Source organism: Pongo abelii, chromosome 1 (assembly GCF_028885655.2).
Source record: "Pongo abelii isolate AG06213 chromosome 1, NHGRI_mPonAbe1-v2.0_pri, whole genome shotgun sequence".
NCBI classification, from domain to species: domain Eukaryota; kingdom Metazoa; phylum Chordata; class Mammalia; order Primates; family Hominidae; genus Pongo; species Pongo abelii.
The window spans coordinates 113071549-113095304 of NC_071985.2; the positions used below are offsets into that span (position 1 = coordinate 113071549).

The 23756-nt window shown below is 44.3% G+C and overlaps 1 pseudogene; it reads right to left on the bottom strand.

Annotated features, from left to right (window-relative positions):
• Positions 1-455: 455 nt before the first annotated feature.
• On the bottom strand, positions 456-23552 carry LOC100450898 (3 beta-hydroxysteroid dehydrogenase/Delta 5-->4-isomerase type 1-like; annotated as a pseudogene).
• Between the last annotated feature and the right edge of the window lie 204 nt (positions 23553-23756).

A 23756-nucleotide genomic window follows, 5' to 3' on the forward strand; every position in this document is an offset into this window, starting at 1 on the left:
GGGGATTATAGTAAGTATAATACATAAGGCTCAAATCCTCTCTTCCCCCAGAATTATGGAGGCAAAGGGCAGTGAAAGGTGCATCAGGCTTTGTTTGCTCCTGGTAGGCCACATTTCACACAACTGTTCCAAATAGTGAAGACAATATCATAAGTAAGAGCCAGGAAAAGTGCCTGTCTTGGCTGTCCATCAGATGACAATGGAATAGGTGTGGAAGACTGCTGCTGGCCTTCACCATCTTCACCACTCACAGTCAGCCTTCTTCCGCTTCTTTCACATCTTTATTCCCCCAACTCAGCTCTCTTAACAAAGCAAAACCCCAGGCATGACTTGTTTTCTCAGCTGCCCTTGGCAATCACATAATTTCCATCCTCTCTGCCCCTGGTGGGAGTGGAGGAGCACACCTGGCTAGTCTCCAGCATGAATTGTCTAGTCTTTGCTCCTCTGTCTCATCGTCACAGCTGCAAGTACCCTGCAGTCTTCTGCTGCCAGACTGTGGTTTCAAGGTCATGTTCACTAACCCAAAGCACATTCCAATGGGTTTCAATTTCCAGCTGCTGCCATGAGATCCAGGCCATTTTCTCAGTGCTCTCTGCATCCAGTGGGTGCCCTACCTCAATCCGGCAGCCGGGATTGTTCAGCTTTGGAAGCCAGTGAGATGGGTGGCAAGTTGTTCCATATACCATGTTTCCCTCTGTTTAAGAAGTTTGAATAAGGCGTCAGTGTTTGTGTGGTGTTCAAGCTGGCATTCCCACACATATATTTGAAAGATATTCAACACAAGTGAAAGAATTGACAGGCTCCTGTTCCTAGAGACTAGGGATTCACTGGAAGCAGTTCCATGCATTCTTTTTATTCACTGAAGACACTCCACTGAGTTGCTTTTCTGAAAGCATCAAGGGCTGAAGTAGGGAGTGGTTCTGCCTGGTTGTTCTGATACCATCTGTGTATGGCCAGCCTTCCCCAGACCCCAAGGCTGTGACTCATTAAGAGCAGAGACCCTGAGAAGTTCACCCCTCAGCTGAGTGGACATGTTCCAGACATAGTGCTCAATGCTGGGGAGACAGATATGAGAGAGGTAGAGATGCTTATACATTCCAACACCATTTAAGGGTGAAGGTGAAGGCTGATTTTGTTTCCTGCCTGCCCAACCTGCTTGGGGTAAATTATTTTGCCAACTATAAGTATGACTTTAAGGATTTGGCCCCTGGGGCTGCAGGGTGTGGGAGGTGGACAGGGGGGAACTTCATGTCAAGGCTTTACATGTTATGCTAGGGCAAGATGGTACATTCAACAAAGGCTCAGAGTTAAGCAGATTCTCTGCCAAGGACTTTGCAACTATAAGTCAGGGTTTCCACCACTGCTGCAAATCAGGCAATGTCCACTGTACCTGGCTTTGTTGGGTGAGGGAAGGGACAGTGTGTGACCTTGGAAAAGCTAGTTCCTTTGTCAAGGGGCTGGAAAAGTATCTGGCTAGACATTCTCTTGTCGGGGGTAGCATTAGTGAATGTCTGAAATGAGGGTCACGTCAAGGTTTCACCCGAAGTAGCTCTACTGCTTTCTGTGTTGAAGTTAATAGAGTTGGTAGAAATCACAGACATGACTTCACAGCCTGAGATTCACTGGACTGACACAGCCAATGTTCAGCGCTGCTGCAGCCTAGACCAAGCCCTATAGGTATTCTTGATCTTGCTCTCATCTGTGCAGTGGAAAGATGCAGATAATGAGGTGTGGGGAAATCAAACCAAATGACAAACATGAAGGCTCTTGTAAGATTCAGGGCCTTGTGTGAACGTTAGGAAGCAAGGTGGTTACAAGGTGGTCGTGCTCAGTGCTGCAGAGAAGGGGCTGCTGAGGGGCATCCTAAAGTCTTGTATCATAGCTCTTGGGATCCCAGAAGGAGGAGAGAGGCAGTTGCAGTGCATATGGACTCTGTCCTCTGGGATTTCCAGCTCCTGGGGCAGGGTGATGAGGGAGTGAGAAGGCATGGCCTCCCTTTCCTGAGAACAGGAAGAAAGAAGGAACTAGTTCTGCTTCTCCTTGGAGGGTGTGCTGTGTGTGGAGTGTGCAGGGCAGAGCTTTGGCATTAACTGGCAGTGGACTTGAGCAAGGCATGACTTTTCTGGGTTTCTGATTCCTTTTCAGTAGGCACTGTCTCTATTGGTCCTGCCCATTTTAATTTCTAGTGATTGTCTAAGAGTTTTAAAATCTTCTTGGGAAACATCTATAGCTTAATGCCAAAACAAAAGGCCGTATTTAAGTCAGCATTAAGTTCTGCAGTTCAGTGGTCATCAGATATCAGGGAAGGAGGGAATCGGTTCCTACTTGGCCCACTTCTTGGTCCTTTACAACCCTATGAGAGGTATGATGCCCCTTTTCCAGTGAGGTGCCATGTGCCACTAGAGCCAGGAATGACTGGGAAACCACTTTCTCAAATAGCTTTGGCTTCACACAAACAAATAAGCAATGGAGGCTTATGTTATTACAAAGTTTAGGGGCAGAAGTGTGCAGGTGCCAGAGGATGCAAATCATCTTACACTTTTAAAGCCCAATGTCACTGGCAACAGACCTTAGAAATGAGCCATAACCTTCATTTTGCAGGAAAGAAAACAGACCCAGGAAGGTGAAGAGATTTGCTTAACTTCGATGACAAAATTGAAATCAGAACCCAGGATTTTCACTCTTCACTCTTATTTGCAAAAATATTCTTCTTCTAAAACAAAAGAATACTCACTTGTTTTTTGCCTTCCTTGACCCCTTTCCTTAGTCCCTCTCACCCCCAACTACTTTCATTTCTTTACCATGAAGCACCTGCCTGTCTCCATTTATGCAGCATCCACGTCCACAAGCTGATGTTCAGATGAGAGGTTGGGTTATATAGGCAAGATAGATGGTTTAGACAGCAGACTTCTCGTTAAACCTACCCTCTGCCCTCTTTCCAAATGTCTCTCATCCCAGTTTTTTTTCCCCTTAATAAATATTTTACCTTAAAGGTAGCAAATCGTAGGTCACCATTACAGACAGTGGTCTAGGTGAACCTTGGAAAAGTCATCTCACCTCCCAGGCCTCAGATTTCTTGTCAGTAAAATGAAAGCAGGAAAGGAGCCCACAGTTAAAAGCTGGAGTAAAGGTCTCTAGATCCCTCTTTAACTTCAATTTCATAAAAATTTTAGAGATGAAGTCTTGTCTGGCATTGAATTCCTGGATTCAAGTGATCTTCCCCCTCAGCCTCCCAGTAGCTGGGAATACAGGTGTGCCCCACCATACCTGATGAAGCTTTCTTTGCTCTAAAATCTGAACTCCACAAAGACATTGATCTGCCCTGTAGGAGTCAGGAAGCCTTTTCTATTTAACCATGCTAGGTCAGTAATAGGTGTTTTGCCTGCTGCTGGAAGAAGTTCAAAATCAGGACTGCCTGTGTATTTTACAGGGATCAGTGCAAAGTGAAATGTGGGGTCCCATGGCAGCCCCTTAAGCCAAGCACAGATCCTGGGTGACCTCACCGGCCTTGTGCCCAGAGAGCTGCTCTGCTCAGAGCTACACCAGGGATTTGACAGACTCCAGCTGGTGCGGGAGGGAGTTAGTGCCAGGCTCATGAGAAAGGTATTCCTACTTTAGTGGCCAGGGTTTATGCTAAGATGACAATAGGCCCAGAGTCCATCTCACGCCCACCTCTCTGTCCCAGTACCTGTTTTGGAAGAAGGGCTGACTGCATCAGTGCTGGTTCTTCCATTTCTTGAGGAAAGATTGCGCTGTTCAATAAGGAACTTCAGGTTTCCAGAACAGATTACTGACTGTTTTGGAGTCTGCAACTGACCTCAGTGCTCCCTGCCTTTGGGGACAGAGTGGCTAAGCCACTTTCTTTTCATCCAGCCTTCCCTCTCCACTTCCTCATAACGAACCTCTTTCATGCCTCAGATCACCGACTCCATTCCCTGCTCATTACCATTGGGTGGGATCTTGGGCCAAGATAAAGAAAAAGAATGCCCCTCAAATTTCCACCAGAGTCCCCTGATGTCTTAAGAAGCACACGTAGACAGAGAGGTTGCGTGATCCTCACTTGAGTCAACTAAGAGTGGGCGATTCTCTTCTGAATTCAATTTTCAAAAGCAGATTTTCCTTTTTTTGTAGTATAAAAATGCTCCAGGCCTTGTACCATTATAGGTTTTGGATCTAATTCCCAGTCCCTTTATAACCTTGGCAGCTGGGCTTCGCCTTCATCAGCCTTTCCCTTTCCCTGCTCATGGGCCTCTCATAACCCCCCTCTCTCTTTATATCACACAAATGAGTTCATTCTCAGCACCATACCCACTGTGTGGCTTATCTCTTTCCCAGCTCTCATCATGATGATCCAGCTTCTTCAGGTTCATTGACACCCTGAAAATTTGTCTTTGAATTCTTTCTTGCTTTGTCAGTCAAAGCGTTCTGCTCCCTGACTCCCCATCCCCTCCTCTCTCCGTCCTAGCATTTGAGTTTGTTGGTGTTTCATCTTTCCATCCGTGCATCCATCTATCTCTCCATCAGCCCATGTGTCTATTTTGTGTCAGTCAGTGGGGACAGAGAGATGACATGGTGAGTTACTGTCCTCAGGACATGACAGTGTAAGGGTGGGGAACAGGATATATAAATAAAAAATTAATGGCAGTGCAACTAGATATGCACAAAGCACAGAGGCTGTAAAAGAGATGCTTTGGATGGTGAATAAGGAGCTGGGAAGGATGTGCTGGCAGGAGAGCTGGGCACCCTCTAAGCAGAAGGAATGCCATGCACTGGCCCGAGTAGATGTAAAAGCATGCTGCAGGCAGGAAGCCCTGAGTTTTTGAAAATTGTTGAGGCACAAAGTAGGAGAATCTGGGGACAGGACAGGGATTGGTGAGAATTAGTCTGGGGTGTTAGGTAGGGCCCAGGGCTTCAGAGGCCCTCTATGTTATGCCAGGGCTCTCAGGCTCATCCTGACAGTCCTGGGTCTCCACCCAGTGGTTGGTTTTAAGTAAGGGCATGACGTGGTGAGACTAGTTTGGAGAGACAACTCTGGCAACACTGCTGAGGATAGGTTTCATGAGTGACTTTCCAAGACAGGGAGGCCTGTGGCAGGTACAAGTAGGAATGTTGTTACCAGGGAGGAAGAGGACACGTTCAAGAGGTGTTGTGGAGGTAAAGTTGGTAGCACTGAATGATAGGTGGGAAGAGTGGGGGGCTGTTGTCCAGATTTCTTTCTTGAAAAAGTGGGTGCATGAGAGTTCTGTGCCCACACCCAGTCCTGTCAAAACTAGTGGCCATTCTGCCTCGGGCCTGCCTCATTTGTCCCTGTATTCCATTTTGTTACCAACACATAAATCAGGCCTTCATTTCTTACCTAGATCTTGAAGTATCCTCTTCATCTCTTTCAGTCCATCCTACAACATGCTGCCAAGGTAATCTTCCAGGGACAGCTGAACAATTCCCATTGCAGAGTGAGTGATGTCCCAGCTTTTAGCATCGCCATCAATATTCATTGCTGGAGGAGACATTCTTTTCCCATAGAGTCCGATTTTTGAGAGAACATGAGGCATGTTGTATGTGTGAAGTAATTGAATGTCAAGTTGGTTTTTTTTTGTTGGTTTTTTTGTTTGTTTCTTTGTTTTATTTATTTATTTACTTATTTATTTTATTTTTTTGAGACAGAGTCCTGCTGTGTCTCCCAGGCTGGAGTACAATGGTGTGATCCCAGCTCACTGCAACCTCTGCCTCCCGAGTTCAAACAATTCTCTTGCCTCAGCCTCCCAAGTAGCTGGGATTACAGGCACCAACATCATGCCCACTAACTTTTTTGTATTTTTAGTGGAGACGGGCTTTCGCCATGTTGGCCAGGCTGGTCTCGAACTCCTGACCTCAGGTGATCCATCTGCCTCAGCATTGCAAACTGCTAGGATTACAGGCGTAAGCCACCGTGCCCAGCCCAAGTCGTCTTTAATGGGGACACAGAACTCCTACTCTGAGGTCAATGAAGGAAGGAGGCAGGGTGTCTCTGGGGTGGCCCTGGGTGATCCTGTGTGTGCCCATCATGTCTTTCCAGGCGTATCTTCCATTTCTCCCTTGGCGTGGTGCTCTCTGGTCTGGTCTCATTGTTCCCTAAAAGTGACCCCTTTCCCACTTGGGTCTTTGCAGACTCCATTGTCTCCACCTGGAATACTTTCCCTCACATTCCTGTATTTTGAAATCCTACCCATCTTCTGATATTTAGCCCAAATGCAAGGACCCCATGAATCCCCTATGGGAATGGATCTCCCGGAAGCATTTTCGTTTCTTATGGCACTCTTCACATTTACTGTGCACTGCACCTAACATGTCTCCTATTTTATCTCCCGCACTGGACCACTAGACTGGGAGCAGAAGTGGAAAATCAGAGACCTTAATCCTGGGTCCAGCCTGTGAATGTGTTTTCTTAGTTGCATATTTGATCCCCACCAAATTTAATTTATTAAAAAATTATAATCTATGTTAAACATACAGGAAAGCTGAGAATATGATATAATAATGTATATTTGGGACTTATCGCCAAGAATGAACAGATTTGCTGCTGACACCTTGCCACCCACTTTTTAAGATATAAATTATTGCACATACAGTTGGAACACTAGCCCACACATCCCTCTCCTGGAGCAGATCTTCACACTGCTTTTTCAAATTTAGAGTTAGTCACTAATATTTAGAAATCACGGGATTTCACATCATAAGAGTTGGTCTCTGGTCACTTTCCTGCCAGTTCTCACCAGTCCATCACAGGCTCTGGGGCACACCTTGGCCCTTGGAATCTGCCTATCTAGTCTGTGGCTTAGTCTGGCACCCGAGCGCTCTCATCTGCCCTCTGTACATGCTTTCCAGAAGGCAGGGGTCCTCCTCATGCCCCCCTATCCTCCTCTGCACCACTGCTCGGGCTGTGCCCATTGCTTGGACTGAGGAATTCAAGGCCTCATTCAAGCCCCACTGGCTCCTGTGGCTTTTCCCAGTGACTTCAGCTCAGCTTCATTCTCTGTACTCATATACACCTAGCCCTTAAACCGGTGGCTGAGCACTTGCCTGTGCTTTCATTCATTCCTTTGTCAGGTACCCTGCAGAGCCACCCAGGTGGAGAAAAAGGACCCAAAAGTACCTTCCAGGTCAGGTTTCCTTGTTTTTCCCTCCGAGCCTTTCTGCCCCCGTATGGTGCATCCTGTGAGGTGCATCAGAGCTTGGTGCAGGAGCTCTGCCTGGCACCCTCAATTGTAAGAAGGAATGGCACATTTTGTTGGCCACAATACTCTGAGGCCTTTGTATCTCTTTACTGAGACAGCTGACTGATCGGGCCTCTTCGCCTCTTTTGCTGATCACCCTTCACTGCCTGTTGGAGATATGTCCTCTTCCTTCCTTTACTTGTGAAAACTGCCCTGGTGGTTTCATAAGTGTAGGATTTCACCAGGCTGAAAAACCAGGGGAAGGAGTCTTGTCTCTGATTCCACCACCTTCCTTCGTTTCCTATGGTATTTGGCATTAACATATGGATATTGTGCTTGCCTTACAAGAGCTGGAGCGATGCTGGCTCTTGCATTTTGTGCAGTGGCTGGGGAGGGAGGGGTGTTGCATTTTTCTTTTTTCTTTTTTTTAATTAGTTATTTTTTTATTATACTTTAAGTTCTAGAATACATGTGCACAACATGCAGGTTTGATACATAGGTATACATGTGCCACGTTGGTTCGCTGCACCCATCAACTTGTCATTTACATTAGGTATTTCTCCTAATGCTGTCTGTCCCCCAGGCCCTCACCCCTGACAGGCCCCGGTGTGTGGTGTTCCCTGCCCTGTGTCCATGTGTTCTCGTTGTTCGATTCCCACCTATGAGTGAGAACATGCAGTGTTTGGTTTTCTGTCCTTGTGATAGTTTGCTTAAAATGTTGGTTTCCAGCTTCATCCATGTCCCTGTAAAAAGACATGAACTCATCCTTTTTTATGGCTGCATAGTGTTCCATGGTGTATATGCACCACGTTTTCTTAATCCAGTCTATCATTAACGGACATTTGGGTTGGTTCCAAATCTTTGCTATTGTGAATAGTGCCTTAATAAACATACATCTGCATGTGTCTTTATACTAGCATGATTTATAATCCTTTGGGTGTATACCCAGTAATGGGATTGCTGGGTCAAATGGTATTTCTAGTTCTAGATCCTTGGGGAATTGCCACACTGTCTTCCACAATGGTTGAACTAATTTACACTCCCACCAACAGTGTAAAAGTGTTCCTATTTCTCCACATCCTCTCCAGCATCTGTTGTTTCCTGACATTTTAATGATTGCCACTCTAACTGGCATGAGTGGTATCTCATTGTGGTTTGGATTTGCATTTCTCTGATGACCAGTGATGATGAGCATTTTTTCATATGTCTGTTGGCTGCATAAATGTCTTCTTTTGAGACGTGTCTGTTCATATCCTTTGTCTACTTTTACATGGGGTGATTTGTTGTTTTCTTGTAAATTTGTTTAAGTTCTTTGTAGACTCTGGATATTAGCCCTTTGTGAGATGGGTAGATTGCAAAGATTTTCTCCCATTCTGTAGTTTGCCTGTTCACTCTGATAATAGTTTCTTTTGCTGTGCAGAAGCTCTTTAGTTTAATTAGATCTCGTTTGTCAATTTTGGCTTTTGCTGCATTGCTTTTAGTGTTTTAGTCATGAAGTCTTTGCCCGTGCCTATGTCCTGAATGGTATTGCCTAGGTTTTCTTCTAGGGTTTTTATGGTGTTAGGTCTTACATTTAAGTCTTTAATCCATCTTGAGTTATTTTTTGTATATGGTGTAAGGAAAGGATCCAGTTTCAGCTTTCTGCTTATGGCTAGCCAGTTTTCCCAGCACCATTTATTAAATAGGGAATCCTTTCCCCATTGCTTGTTTTTGTTAGGTTTGTCAAAGATCAGATGGTTGTAGATGTGTGGTGTTATTTCTGAGGCCTCTGTTCTGTTCCATTGGTCTGCATGTCTGTTTTGGTACCAGTACCATGCTGTTTTGGTTACTGTAGCCTTGTAGTATAGTTTGAAGTCAGATAGCGTGATGCCTCCAGCTTTGTTCTTTTTGCTTAGGATTGTCTTGGCTATGTTGGCTCTTTTTTGGTTCCATATGAATTTTAAAGTATTTTTTTCCCAATTCTTTGAAGAAAGTCAGTGGTAGTTTGATGGGGATAGTATTGAATCTATAAATTACCTTGGGCAGTATGGCCATTTTCATGATATTGATTCTTCCTATCCATGAGCATGGAACATTCTTCCATTTGTTTGTGTCCTCTTTTGTTTTGTTGAGCAGTGGTTTGTAGTTTTCCTTGAAGAGGTCCGTCACATCCCTTGTAAGTTGAATTCCTAGGTATTTTTTTCTCTTTGAAACAATTGTGAATGGGAGTTCACTCATGATTTGGCTCTCTGTTTGTCTGTTATTGATGTATAGGAATGCTTGTGATTTTTACACATTGATTTTGTATCCTAAGACTTTGCTGAAGTTGCTTATCAGCTTAAGGAGATTTGGGGCTGAGAGGATGGGGTTTTCTAAATATACAATTACGTCATCTGCAAACAGAAACAATTTGACTTCCTCTTTTCTTAATTGAATATGCTTTATTTCTTTCTCTTGCCTGATTGACCTAGCCAGAACTTCCAACACTATGTTGAATAGGAGTAGTGAGGGAGGGCATCCTTGTCTCATGCCGGTTTTCAAAGGGAATGCTTATTTTGAGATATGTTCCATCAATACCTAGTTTATTGAGAGTTTTTAGCATGAAGCGCTGTTGAATTTTGTCATAGGCCTTTTTTGCATCTATTGAGATAATCATGTGGTTTTTGTTGTTGGTTCTGTTTATGTGATGGATTACGATTATTGATTTGCATATGTTGAACCAGCCTTGCATCCCAGGGATGAAGCCTACTTGATCGTGGTGGATAAGCTTTTTAATGTGCTGCTGCATTCGGTTTGCCAGTATTTTATTGAGGATTTTCACATTGATGTTCATCAGGGATATTGGTCTAAAATTCTGTTTTTTTGTTGTGTCTCTACCAGGCTTTGGTATCAGGATGATGCTAGCCTCATAAAATGAGTTAGGGAGGATTCCCTCTTTTTCTTTTGATTGAAATAGTTTCAGAAGGAATGGTACCAGCTCCTCCTTGTACCTCTGGTAGAATTTGGCTGTGAATCCGTCTGGTCCTGGACTTCTTTTGGTTGGTAAGCTATTAATTATTGCCTCAATTTCAGAACCTGTTACTGGTCTATTCTGAGATTCAACTTCTTCCTGGTTTCGTCTTGGGAGGGTGTATGTGTCTAGGAATTTATCCATTTCTTCTAGATTTTCTAGTTTATTTGCATAGAAGTGTTTATAATATTCTCTGATGGTAGTTTGTATTTCTGTGGGATTGGTCGTGATATCCCCTTTATCATTTTTTATTGCATCTATTTGATTCTTCTCAGTTTTCTTCTTTATTAGTCTTGCTAGCAGTCTATCCTTTTTGTTGATCTTTTCAAAAAAACAGCTCCTGGATTCATTGATTTTTTTGAAAGTTTTTTTGTGTCTCTGTCTTCTTCAGTTCTGCTCTGATCTTAGTTATTTCTTGTCTTCTGCTAGATTTTGAATTTGTTTGCTCTTGCTTCTCTAGTTCTTTTAATTGTGATGTTAGGGTGTTGATTTAAGATATTTTCTGCTTTCTCTTGTGGGCATTTAGTGCTATAAATTTCCCTCTACACACTGCTTTGAATGTGTCCCAGAGATTCTGGTACATTGTATACATTTGTTTTCATTGGTTTCAAAGAACGTTTTTATTTCTGCCTTCATATCATTATTTACCCAGTAGTCATTCAGGAGCAGGTTGTTCAGTTTCCATGTAGTTGTGCAGTTTTGAGTGAGTTTCTTAATCCTGAGTTCTAATTTGATTGCACTGCGGTCTGAGAGACAGTTTGTTGTGATTTCTGTTCTTTTACATTTGCTGAGGAGTGTTTTACTTCCAATTATGTGGTCAATTTTAGAATAAGTGTGATGTGGTGCTGAGGAGAATGTATATTCTGTTGATTTGGAGTGTAGAGTTCTATAGATGTCTATTAGGTCTGCTTGGTGCAGAGCTGAGTTCAAGTCCTGGATACCCTTGTTAACCTTCTGTCTCACTGATCTGTCTAATATTGACAGTGGGGTATTAAAATCTCCCATTATTATTGTGTGGGAATCTAAGTCTGTTTTGTAGGTCTCTGAGGACTTGCTTTATGAATCTGGGTGCTCCTGTATTGGGTGCATATTTATTTAGGATAGTTAGCTCTTCTTGGTGAACTGATCCTTTACCATTATGTAGTGGCCTTCTTTGTCTTTTTTGATTTTTGTTGGTTTAAAGTCTGTTTTATCAGAGACTAGGATTGCATTCCCTGCTTTTTTTTTTTTTGCTTTCCATTTGCTTGGTAGATCTTCCTCCATCCCTTTATTTTGAGCCTATGTGTGTCTTTGCATATGAGATGGGTCTCCTGAATACAGCACACTGATGGGTCTTGAGTCTTTATCCAATTTGCCAGTCTGTGTCTTTTAACTGGGGCATTTAGCCCATTTACATTTAAGGTTATTATTATGTTTGAATTTGATCCTGTCATTATGATGTTAGCTGATTATTTTGCCCATTAATTGATGCAGTTTCTTCACAGCGTTGATGGTCTTTACCATTTGGCATGTTTTTGCAGTGGCTGGTTTTGCAGTGGTTGTTCCTTTCCATGTTTAGTGCTTCCTTCAGTGATGACAAAATCTCTCAGCGTTTGTTTGTCTCTAAAGGATTTTATTTCTCCTTCACTTATGAAGCTTAGTTTGGCTGAATATGAGTTTCTGGGTTGAAAATTCTTTTCTTTAAGAATGTTGAATATTGGCCCCCACTCTCTTCTGGCTTGCAGGGTTTCTGCCGAGAGATCTGCTGTTAGTCTGATGGTCTTCCCTTTGTGGGTAACTCAACCTTTCTCTCTGGCTGCCTTTAACATTTTTTCCTTCATTTCAACCTTGGTGAATCTGACAATTATGTGTCTTGGGGTTGCCTTCTTGAGGAGTGTCTTTGTGGTGTTCTCTGTATTTCCTGAATTTGAATGTTTTCCTGCCTTGCCAGGTTGGGGAAGTTCTCCTGAATAATATCCTCAAGAGTGTTTTCTAACTTGGTTCCATTCTCCCTGTCGTTTTCAGGTGCACCAGTCAAATGTAGATTTGGTCTTTGCATATAGTGACATATTTCTTGGAGGCTTTGTTCATTTCTTTTCACTCTTTTTTTTCTAATCTTGTCTTCTCACTTTATTTCATTAGTTTGATCTTCAATCACTGATACCCTTTCTTCCACTTGATTGAATCTGCTATTGAATCTTGTGCATGCGTCACAAAGTTCTCGTGCTGTGGTTTTGAGCTCCATCAGGTCATTTAGTGTCTTCTCTACACTGTTTATTCTAATTAGCAATTCATCTAACCTTTTTTCAAGGCTTTTAGCTTCCTTGCAATGGGTTAGAACATGCTCCTTTAGCGCGGAGAAGTTTGTTATTACCGAAGTTCTGACGCCTACTTCTGTTAACTCTTCAAAGTCATTCTCCATCCAGTTTTGTTCCCTTGCTGGTGAGGAGCTGTGATCCTTTGGAGGAGAAGAGGCACTCGTTTTTTGGAACTTTCTGCTTTTCTGCTCTGGTTTCTCCCCATCTTTGTGATTTTATCTACCTTTGGTCTTTGGTGTTGGTGACCGTGACCTATGGATGGGGTTTTCGTGTGGATGTACTTTTTGTTGATGTTGATGTTATTCCTTTCTGTTTGTTAGTTTTCTAACAGTCAGACCCCTCAGCTGCAGGTCTGTTGGAGTTTGCTGGATGTCCACTCCAGACCCTGTTTGCCTGGGTATCAATAGTGGAGGCTGCAGAGCAGCAAGTATTGCTACCTGATCCTTCTTCTGGAAGCTTTGTCCCAGAGGGGCACCCACCTGTTTAAGGTGTCTGTCAGCCCCTACTGGGAGGTGTTTTCCAGTCAGGCTACATGGGAGTCAGGAACCTGCTAGAAGAGGCAGTTTGTCTGTTCTCGGATCTGGAATGCTGTGCTGAGAGAACCACTGCTCTCTTCAGAGCCGTCAGACAGGGACATTTATGTCTGCAGAAGCTGTCTGCTGCCTTTTATTCTACTATGTCCTTCCCTCAGAGGTGGAAACTATAGAGGCAGTAGGCCTTGCTAAGCTGCAGTGGGTTCTGCCTAGTTCATGCTTCCCAGCCTCTTTCTTTACACTGTGAGCTACTCAAGCCTCAGCAATGGCAGACGCCCCTCCCCCCGATCAAGCTACAGCATTGCCAGTCTATCTCAGACTGCTGCAGTAGCAGTGAGCAAGCCTCCCTGGGTGTGGGACCCACTGAGCCAGGCACAGGAGGGTATCTCGTGGTCTGCTGGTTGCTAAGACTGTGGAAAAAGCACAGTATTTGGTCAGGAGTGTACCTTTTCTCCAGGCAAGTCTGTCACAGCTTTCCTTGGTAGGAAAGGGAAATCCCCCAAGCCTTTGTGCTTCCTGGATGAGGCAATGCCCCACCCTGCTTCAGCTCACCCTCTGTGGGCTGCACCCACTGTCCAACCAGTCCCAATGAGATGAACCAGGTACCTCAGTTGGAAATGCAGAAATCACCCATCTTCTGCATCAATCTCGCTGAGAGCTGCAGATTGGAGCTGTTCCTATTCAGCCATCTTGGGAGTGACCACTGGATGTTGCATTTTTCACCTTACCCCACTGCCTGGGGCCACTCCCCACTGACACTGGTGATGATCATCTGTTCCTTGGGCTTTTGAAGATGGTGGTAACCTGTTCATCTGGGCCAGAATGTGGTTCCCTTTTCTCTTCAGAATGAACACTGAAACTAACTCTACTGTGGTAATCAAATTCAACTGAGTAATGATCTATTAATTTCCTGTGTAAGAAAAAAGCCACCTTGATGTTGGATGTGACTCTCATCATGGCTGTGATACACAAAGGTCCAGAGGGAGACAGCTTCCATCCCCACACTCTGGACCCATAGCAACCTCCTCACCTGCTTCAGTTCAACTCTGTCCCTGATGCCCCTGACAGTGTTTCTTTTGACTGTGTTTTCATTGATTGGTTAATGACTATGTCATCACTGAAGTCCCCAAACTTGTCTTGATTGGCCTCCTCTCTTCAGGGAAATTGAGAAGAATGAGAGAACCAGTGATTAAAGAGGAGATGGAGGGAAGAAAGAGGCTAAGGATATGGAAGAATAAAGGAAGAAAGGATATGATTTAGAGAAGAGAAGGAGAAAGAAGAGAGAGACAGTTAAATCTGGGGATGTGGGATAGTAGACTTGTAATTTTGGGCTGAGTAGAAGGTATATTTTGGGAGAAGTTCACACGTGTTTTTTTTACTTGCCCAGGAACCCATGGTGTGCTTCATTGTGTGATTTGAAAGGGTGAAATGCAGAGTTATGTATGATCAGAATGGCCAACACACATATAGCCAGGAGTGTTCTAGAGACCTTCAAAGAAATTGACAGTGAAGCGGGTGGAGGCCTGCTGCATTTTTGTTTCTCTCTGCCCTGCTAAGAGCCATTAGGAAAGGCATGCAAACTCTTTCAGATGCCCCTCAGGGATTCTCCTTGGTTCTAGAGATTCCCCTGTACCAGATTGGGCAAGAAAGAGGTAACCCCAAAAAGGTGGGGCTCTCCCAAGTATCAGCACCCCATGTTCCAGTGCTCTGCTGTACCACTGACAAGACCAGTTCAGGCTGCATGATTCCATGGAAAGATAAGGACTTTCAAGACCAACTTCCTGGTAGCAGGCCTAGCCACTAATCATTAGTGAGAAGGTGAATAAGTTTCCTTAATGGTAAAATGGGAATAGTCACCCCCACGTGATAGGTTTCTGATAAGCATTGAGTGGGGTAATATATGTCACATGTAGGTCATGTTGTAGATGCCTGAAACATAGTAGAGCTTACTCAGTCTTCATCGCCCTTCCTGACCCTCCCAATGCTCTGCCCACCCCAAAACCCTGGCTTCATGCTACTCTCCTAAGTTAAAGATGGTGATACCTGGAAATGAAAAGAAAAGAAGGGAACTAGGTATTTACAGAAACTACACCTCCCTCCAAGTTAAGCATTAAAACATTTATTGCTCTTTACATTGAACTGTGTGAAGAAATAGGAGATTTAAAAGAAAAGAAATCCTTTCTCATTTAAGAGTAGAAATGGAGCTCTAGTAGTTAAAAATGACCTCAAGTTAGAAGAGACCACAATTGTTCAGAATGAGCCACTGAGATTTGGAAAAAGCAAATCACATTGTATTTCCTCTGGTATATGATTAGGACAGAAAGCTTCTGGTTGGGCCAGGGACTGGGCAGGTTTTGATGACATGAGGAAGACAATAAGTTGGCTATTATGTGAAAGGGAGGCAGCAGGACCTGGGCTTTTGCCCTTTTCACCTGTATGAAGCCAGGAGGATGGAGCTTGATGACATCTCCTAACAATACCCACATGCACATCTCTGTCATCCTTAAATTGCTGAGTCTTAGACTTCACGGTCTCCTTGTGCCAGTCCACAAGGGAACCAACCCACTCCATGGTTTTCTGCTTGGCTTCCTCCCAGCTGTAAAGTGGCTTATACGCCAGATCTTGCTGAGCCTTCTTGTAAGAGAAGGTGAAGACACTATTTGACAATGTCACTCTGTGGTGGTTGAAGGGTGGTCGACAGGTGTAAATTGGCCTCAGCAGGAAGCTCACTATTTCCAGCAGGAAGCCAATCCAGTACGTCAGGGATAAAGGAAGGCTCCAACTGGAATCAAGGCAGAGGCTGAACTCTTTGCTCAGGGTGTAACTAAGGTTATCATAGTTTTGGTGAGGTGTGTCATCTGAGATATAGTAGAACTGTCCTTGGGCACTTGGGGCCTTCTTGGGCTCCCACAGGGCCCTCAAGGCCAGAATGTGAGCCTAGGCCACATTGCCAACATAGACTGGGTTGACGCTGGAGAACTTGCTGAAACTTGACAGGATCCCATTGTTGTTTAGGGCCTCATTTATACTGGCAGAAAGGATTGGGCTTCCTTCCCCATAGATAAACATTGGTCTTAAGGCACAAGTGTGCATTGTGCCACCATTTTTCAGAGTCCACCCATTAGCCACCAGCACAGCCTTCTCAACAAGCTTTTTGCTGTATGGGTATGTAGCAGAGCGTATGTTTTCCAGAGGCTGTTTTCATGGCCGTTCTGAATGATTTCCTTGTAGGAATTGGGCCTGGCTACCTCTAGGGTACTGGTGTAGATGAAGATTGGCACAGTAGCTTGGACACAGGCTTCCAACAGAAGCTGGGTACCTACCAATGAAAAGCATTCTGTCAGTCTCAGAAAATATAACTAAGGGCCCCAACAACGTGCATAGATATTCATTCCCAAGTGCAGTGGTTATAACAGACTCGGGGTATATTTTTATGTGACTCTGACTGAGACTGGGCCATGCTACAGCCATAGGAAAAACACCAAAATGAAAAGAAACTGACATGTGGGTTCTGGAGAGCAAGAATTTCTAGACTTTTGGGTGTATGGATGTGTGTGTCTGTGTGTGTGTGTGTATATACTGTAATTTTGGCAAAGGACCTAGAGTTATCAGTTTATATTCTGTCAAGTAATGATGTTGAAAAATTACAATGTGACATCAATACCATTAATGGCAGATTATTGAAAAACTAAAAAATCAGGAAGATATACTCTGAGAATATGGACAGTCCCAGTCCTTAGGCAGAAAAGGGCACTGGAAGAATTTATGTCACACACACACCCATACACAGTTGTATATAAGCAATATACAGTCTGAAATGTACTCTTAAATATACATGCAATTGCTGGTATTCTTCTCATTTTGAGCACACTAATAAAATTTTGTCACAAGGACCATTCCTGGAGTCATTGAGCAAACAGTGGCTTGTGGGGAGATGCTGGAAACCCACACTCTTTTCCTGATTGTGCATTCCCTGGGAAAGCTGCTTCCAATTCTGGCTGTGACTCTGTTTACCTGGTTATGTAAAGTCGGGGTGATAAACCTTCCTTTAAACCCTGCCCTGGCATTTCCTGTGGAGCCTGGTGGAGGACTGGGGAGAGGAGTGTGCCCTCTGCTGGTAACACCTGCACTGGGAGGACCTTGCAGCCTCCCCTGAGCTGTGTGGAAGCGAAGCTCATGGAGGTGTTCAGAGTGCCTTCCCTTGAAGAAGGAAGGAATTTCCTAGGCAAAGGATTATTATTTTTTCTTATTTTTTTATTCTTGGCCCTGTTTAAAGTCTCTGTGGAATTTGAGTTTCTGGAGAGACAGCCTCATGTTTTCAACAATTAATCTGTTGGCAGAGAAAATGTGGAAGTAGTTTACCTTCAAGGGGGAAATGACCAACATTGTGAAATATTATCTAAGCCTTGGAGTGATAATGGTTTAGGAAACAGATGCCTCTAACACTTCCTCTGTCATTTCACATTTCTTGTTGTTGGGAGCTGTGGAGAGTTAACAATTCAAATGAAAAACTGGTTACTCTTAATACCCTCCTTGCACTGTAGGGGTACTGAAAGACATGAGTGAATAGAAACTGGAAAAGTTTTTTTCTTTCTCTTTCTGTCTTTCCCTTTCTTTCTTTCTTTCTTTCTTTCTTTCTTTCTTTCTTTCTTTCTTTCTTTCTTTCTTTCTTTCTCCTTTCTTTCTTCTTTCTTTCTTTCTTTCTTTCTTTCTTTCTTTCTTTCTTTCTTTCTTTCTTTCTTCCTTTCTTCTCTTTTTTTTTTGGTGCTGGAGACTCAAAAGCTATTAGTTGCATGAGAAATGGCGTCCGAGTAGACTGAATGTGGAGGGCCAGGCCTGTGGTTGGGTGCTGTGGTGCTGAAGCGACTGGACTCTGGGAATCAGAGGGTGAGACTGCATGGCAAGTTTCCTTAAGGGAATGTGTCTGAATTTAAAGTAGTTTGGGAAGCTGCAATTTGGAAAGACCACCAAGCTTTTAAGGGATGAGGATTGAATGAAGGTGCACTTTGAGTACCTAGTTTGAAATGGCTCTGTAATAGCAGGCCTTGTGGTGAGCTGAAGAGATCATATTCTGCATACTGGGAAACTCTTTTTGTTAAGAAAATATTGTGAGAAAGCATGTGCTGGATAATTCTGTCCTGACAGACCTCTGTGAACCAGCTTTGCTAGTTCTCTCAAGAGAACTTCTTTGAGGTGGGCAGGAGGGCTCTGAATGTTCTTGATATGGGAGTGCTGGGAAGGGAAGAGTGTGGTCCCTTTAAATGATATGGGAGTGGGGAAGGGAAGTGCTGGGTGAAGGAGGGTGTGGTCTCTGGCTAGGCCTGCACCCACAGGGACCTAGATGAGGACAAGCATTTTCTGCCCAAATGTTTCATTTCCCAAGAACACCCTGGCCTGCCATGCCCCCATTCTCTGCCTATAAAACACCCCAGTACCCTAGCAGGCACATGCACAAGCTGCTGGACATTGAGAGGAACAGATTGGCAGAAGCAGACAGAAGGGGCTGGATGTCAGGAAGGGCACATCAGTGGAGGCACACATCAGCGGAGGAACACATCAGCAGAGGAATACACGGGCAGCTGGACTTTGGGAGGAACACATCCACGGGCAAAATGATGTGGAGTTTGCCTGGGGTGGTTGGAGAAGAGTTGGGTCATTGAGCAACCGACTCCAGGGGAAAACCCTCCCCTTCTGGCATCCCCCAGCTGCTGAGAGCTACCTCCACTCAAAAAAACCTTGTACTCATTCTCCAAGCCCAGGTGTGATCCAATTCTTCCGGTAACGAAAGCAAGAACCCAGGATACAGAAAGCCCTCTGACCTTCCGACAAGGTAGAGGATCTAATTTAGCTGGTTAAAACAAGCCGCCTGTAGATGTCAAAACTAAAAGAGCAAGACTAAAAGAGCACCATGTAACACACACCCACTGGGGCTTCAGGAGCTGTAAACATTCACCCCAGACACTACCATGGTGTCGGAGTCCCACAGCCTGCCTGCCTGTATGCTCCCATACAGGTTTCAGCAGTGAGGCACTGAAGGAGCAAGCCACACCCTCATTGCATGCCTGGTGAGGGGGATGAGGGAATTTTTCCCATTTCATTATCATAGGCCTACACACAAGGTTTAAAATGATGACTATGGTGGCACCTGGAAGGTTTGATTCTGTCCCAAAGAGGCAAAGAGTGGCTGAATATCAAGAGTCTGAAGTCGGAGTTTAGCTGACTTTTGACTGGAGCCATAATAGAGTGTCCACAGCCTTTGGAGTCACACAGGGGTGAGTTTAAAGTCTAATTCTCCTACTTACTTACTTACCTGGGGAGTCTTGGACTAGTTACTTGCTATCTGTAGCACTGGTTTCCTCATGTAAAAAACTGAAGATAGCAGCTTTGAACTTCCCCAGTTGGTAGTGATCAGCAAAGACACTTGGCCAAAAGCCCAGCAGATGTTCAGTGGAGGGACTTCTCTTCCTTTGTTGTTTGTCTTTCTGATCCTTAATTCCCCACCTTGCTTCATCTCCTCTCCAGGCTACTGTACCTTTCACATTGACATTCATGATGGACTCTCTGTGAGTGACACCGATGACATCTATGATAGAGGTGGTGTGGATGATGACCGACATGTCCTGGCAGGTTCTCTTCAGGAATGGCTCATCCAGAATGTCTCCTTCCAGCACCATCAGCTTGGTCTTGTTCTGGAGCTCTGTGTGAACACGGGACAGGTTATCTGAATGGTTTCTGAAACTGGCTTGGAGGTTTCCTGATAAAGATGATGTTACATAGGTGTTCGAGGATGGCTAGAGTCAGGGTGTTGGGGTGGAGGGTGTACATTCCATGGAAGGAACAAGTAAACAGAGACACAGAAGTCAGAATGTGTAGCAATTTATTGGAAAAGAGCAAACATCTGTTTCCACCCCATCTCATTTCAGAAATGTAATCTGAGCAATGAACTGTCAGGTGTGCTTGGAATATAAGCATTTCTAGGGTCAGGGAAAGCTCACCAAAATTTTTAGAGTAGGGTGATTGTGGAGAGTTGGGTATAAGAGGGAAAATTTGAATTTAATTCTGCAGGTGATGAGGGATCATGATTTTAGGTCTCCAGCACCATGTCAGAGAAACCCCTTATTTATATTTGGAATAAGTAGAGAAACAGGCAGGGTGTGGTGGCTCACACCTGTAATTCCATCATTTTGGGAGGCTGAGGTGGGCAGATTGCTTGCACCCAGGAGTTCAAGATCAGCCTGGACAACCTCATGAAACCCCGTCTCTACTAAAAATACAAAAATTAGCCAGGCGCAGTGGTGCATGCCCATAGTCCTAGCTGCTTGGAAGGCTGAAGCAGGAGGATGAATGGGGCCCAGGAGGTGAAGGTGGCAGTGAGCAGAGATCATGCCTCTGCATGCCAGCCTTGGTGACACAGCCAAACCCTGTTCCAAAAAAAAGAGATAGAGAGAAACAGAAGCAGAATTGTGATGTAGGAAGTCAACATTGGCTTGAGGATATAAAAAGGACTGGTATAGGGGATATGAGAAGGTAAGGTAATTAAGAGATTAATCAGAGTATCTGTGTCAAAGTTTCGATGAGGACTGGAAGCAGGGTCCAGCAGTGGAAGCAGAGGAGGGGAGAGATACAACAGGTTTGAATTTTGGACCTTACCTTGAAGGTCCTGGTACCTATTGGATCTGGGCTGAGAGAAAAAGAAGACAAAATCACCCCTATGGTTTCCTGCTTGGGCAACTGGGAGGAGAGTGGAGCCATTACTAGGGAATTGTGGATGGGCTTAAATGAGGAATGTCCATGAAAAACTCTTATCAGATATAAAAAGCAGATAGCAATGCTGAAAGTTAGTGACCAATGAACTAATATTCCAGCTGTCTAGCCGAGGGCAGTGGTTACAACTTTAATGTCTTCAGGCTCCTTTGAAATCCACAAGATGTTATGCTGCCAGTAAAGTTGTCACCTGGAATTAGCCCATGCAATGAACGCTGTGGTACCTGGAGCTTGGATAAATACTCTATGCTTGTTTGTGCTTTATAATCTGCATATGACTCACAGCTTGCTTATTTCATTTTACAACAATCTCATGAGACAGGTTTTCTGAGTCCCACTTTATTGTGAGGAAACTGAGGATCAGAGAGGTTAAGGGACAGATCTAAGGTCACGTTTCTAATGGAGACTCAAACTTGCCCACCCCACCTCTAAGCCTTGTACTCTGTACACCAGGTACAGGCCTAGCCATTTAGAATAAACTTTTCTGAGAAAGAGTAAGAATAAACCAGGTCAACTGAAATTGGCAACAAAGGCCAAAGAACAATGAGAGTAAAATTCAGAGTGAAAAATTCAAGACTGGAGTAATTCCCTCCAGGGGTTCAGACAGGACCATTTACTCTCCTAATGCCTTTGCCATGTTTTGTCTACTCCCAGCCCCTTCCTATTGCCAGGTAACTCCAAGGAGGCCCTGTAGTTTGGGGAGGCAGGGAAGAGGCTGCTGGGGAGGATGTGGGTAACAGCCTGAGAGTTGAATTTTCTCTGGTTGTATTTCCACCTCTGCATTTCCTGCTCCCTTCCTCTGCTTCCCCTTTGCTGCCAACTTCAGACAGACTGGCTCATAGGAATTGCCATTTCAAAGCAGAAGTCTAAAGCCAAGAGAAAAGGCTTTTCCTCAATGAGTTCACAGGGATCTAGAGAGACTAGGAAAAGAGACTTTGTGTTGGAGCCATAGTTCCCTCCTTCCTCAAGCTGCTAGATGAACTACTGCTTGAGAGCACAGATGCTGCACTAGCCTGTCTGGGTTCAAATCCAGCTTTGCCATATTCTAACTCTGGGACCTTCGGTGAGTTAATTAACCTCTCTGTGTCTGTCTCCTAATCTGTAAGAAAGGAGGATAATAATATTAACAATCTTATAGGGTTGATATGAGTAACAAATGAGTCAGCACATGCAAAACATGTAGCACAGTGCCTGGCACAGAAAGAACACTGAAAGGATTCTTTGTTTTTATCTTCATACAGGCCACTGCCCATCCATTATATCCCCTGCCATTTCACCATAAGGAGCAATTCCTCTAGGCTGAGCATTGCTTTTTTCTGGTATTACGTGTTAGATTGTAAATACTGGTGACACATAAAGATTACAAACATTTAATCTTGTTTTGTGTTAATATTTGTTTATGAAAGACACCGTTAAAACAGAGGGTGGAGGAAATCGGAAGAGGTCAGAGAAGAGCAAAAGAGGAACAGCGTGTTGGGTGTGGTCCCTGAGTGCTGTCAAGTAGTGGCTTCTCTGAGGGCAGGTCATGACTCTCTGCACAGCCAGAGCCCACATGTAGATGCACAGTCCTCCCAGTACCCTGGGTTGGGAAGGAGGACAGGGAATTGGGCACCCAGGGAGGCAAAGGGAGAGACTGAAGACCCACTTTGCCAAGCATCAGCTCCGGAGTCAAGTGAGGAAGCCTCTGGAGGAAGCTCTGGTCTGAGCTGTGCTACACATTAATTAGATGGTCTCAGCAAGTTGCTTTATGTTTCTCGACCTTGTTGGTTCATTGTTCAGTTGGATGCAACCCCTTTTCTACCTTCCTCATGGGGTTATTTGCACAAGGATCTGCTACACCAAATTCTGCAATTTCTTGGTGATTGAGCAACAGAGACAAATGGTTAAAAAATAAAGCCATATATGAAAAATCAAAATGAGGCATATCTGGCCTCATACTGCCTCTTGCCATCTCTGCTCTGTGCTGTGCGCTTGTGCATGGGCTCTCTCTATCACTGATGCTCTCTATCTCTCTTATCCTCTCTCTCACTCTTTCTCATGCATTCTCTGTCTTTCTCATTCTCTCTCTCTGATTTTCTCTCCCCCCTCATTTTCTCTCTCTCTTTCACTTTCTGGCACACACACACACACACACACACTTACTCACCTATACATTCACTTCCTTTTGTTTTGCCTTCACTAAAGATGCCAAGGATGCTACAAAACAAAACAAAGCTCAGGGCAGTCTAGAGAGGCAGGGACCCACTGGTGAGGTCTCCAGGTAAATGGTGTCCTTTGTGAATGTTGCAAAGGAATTGCCAAGACAAAAAGCTTCAGAACATAAAAAAGTCATAGACAAGAAAAATAACTGATGTGGGATTTTCTAGATGAGAATAAAAGGGGCCTGGTGTCCAAAGTGGCTACCTTTCAAGTTCTGGGTCAGGGCCAGAATCCAGTCTCTGGACATCCCGTCCAGTATCTTTCACATGATGCCTTTTTATACTATTTAATATTCTTTTTATGATGATTGTGGATGTGGGATTGGCTTAGATTTGACTACAACTTTCTGTAACTTGCTAGAAAAGGTTCACTTTCCTGCACCCATGCAGGGTTTAAAATGGAGCCACACACCCATGAATCAAGTTTACTTACCAGAAAATTCCTGCCTCAGTTTTGGTCTGAAGGCCTTGTCCAAGGCCCTGATCTCCTTCAGCTCCTTCTCCTCCACCAACAGGTGGGTGATCCTCTGACCCAGAAACCCTCCTGCTCCTGTCACAAGGCAGCTCCAGCCTGTCATTGCCAATCCAAGATTGCAGGAAACACTTGCCAGGAAACAGAAGATGCTGGGGAGCAGATCGGATTCTAGGCTGACCCTGGAGAGGGCTAAAGATGAGCCCTCTCTTTGTATGGTTATATACTCATACAAATGCTTTATTTTCCTCCACCCCATTTTTTTTTTTTTTTTGCAAAAATTCCATGTCTTCACCATTGCCAGGAGTAG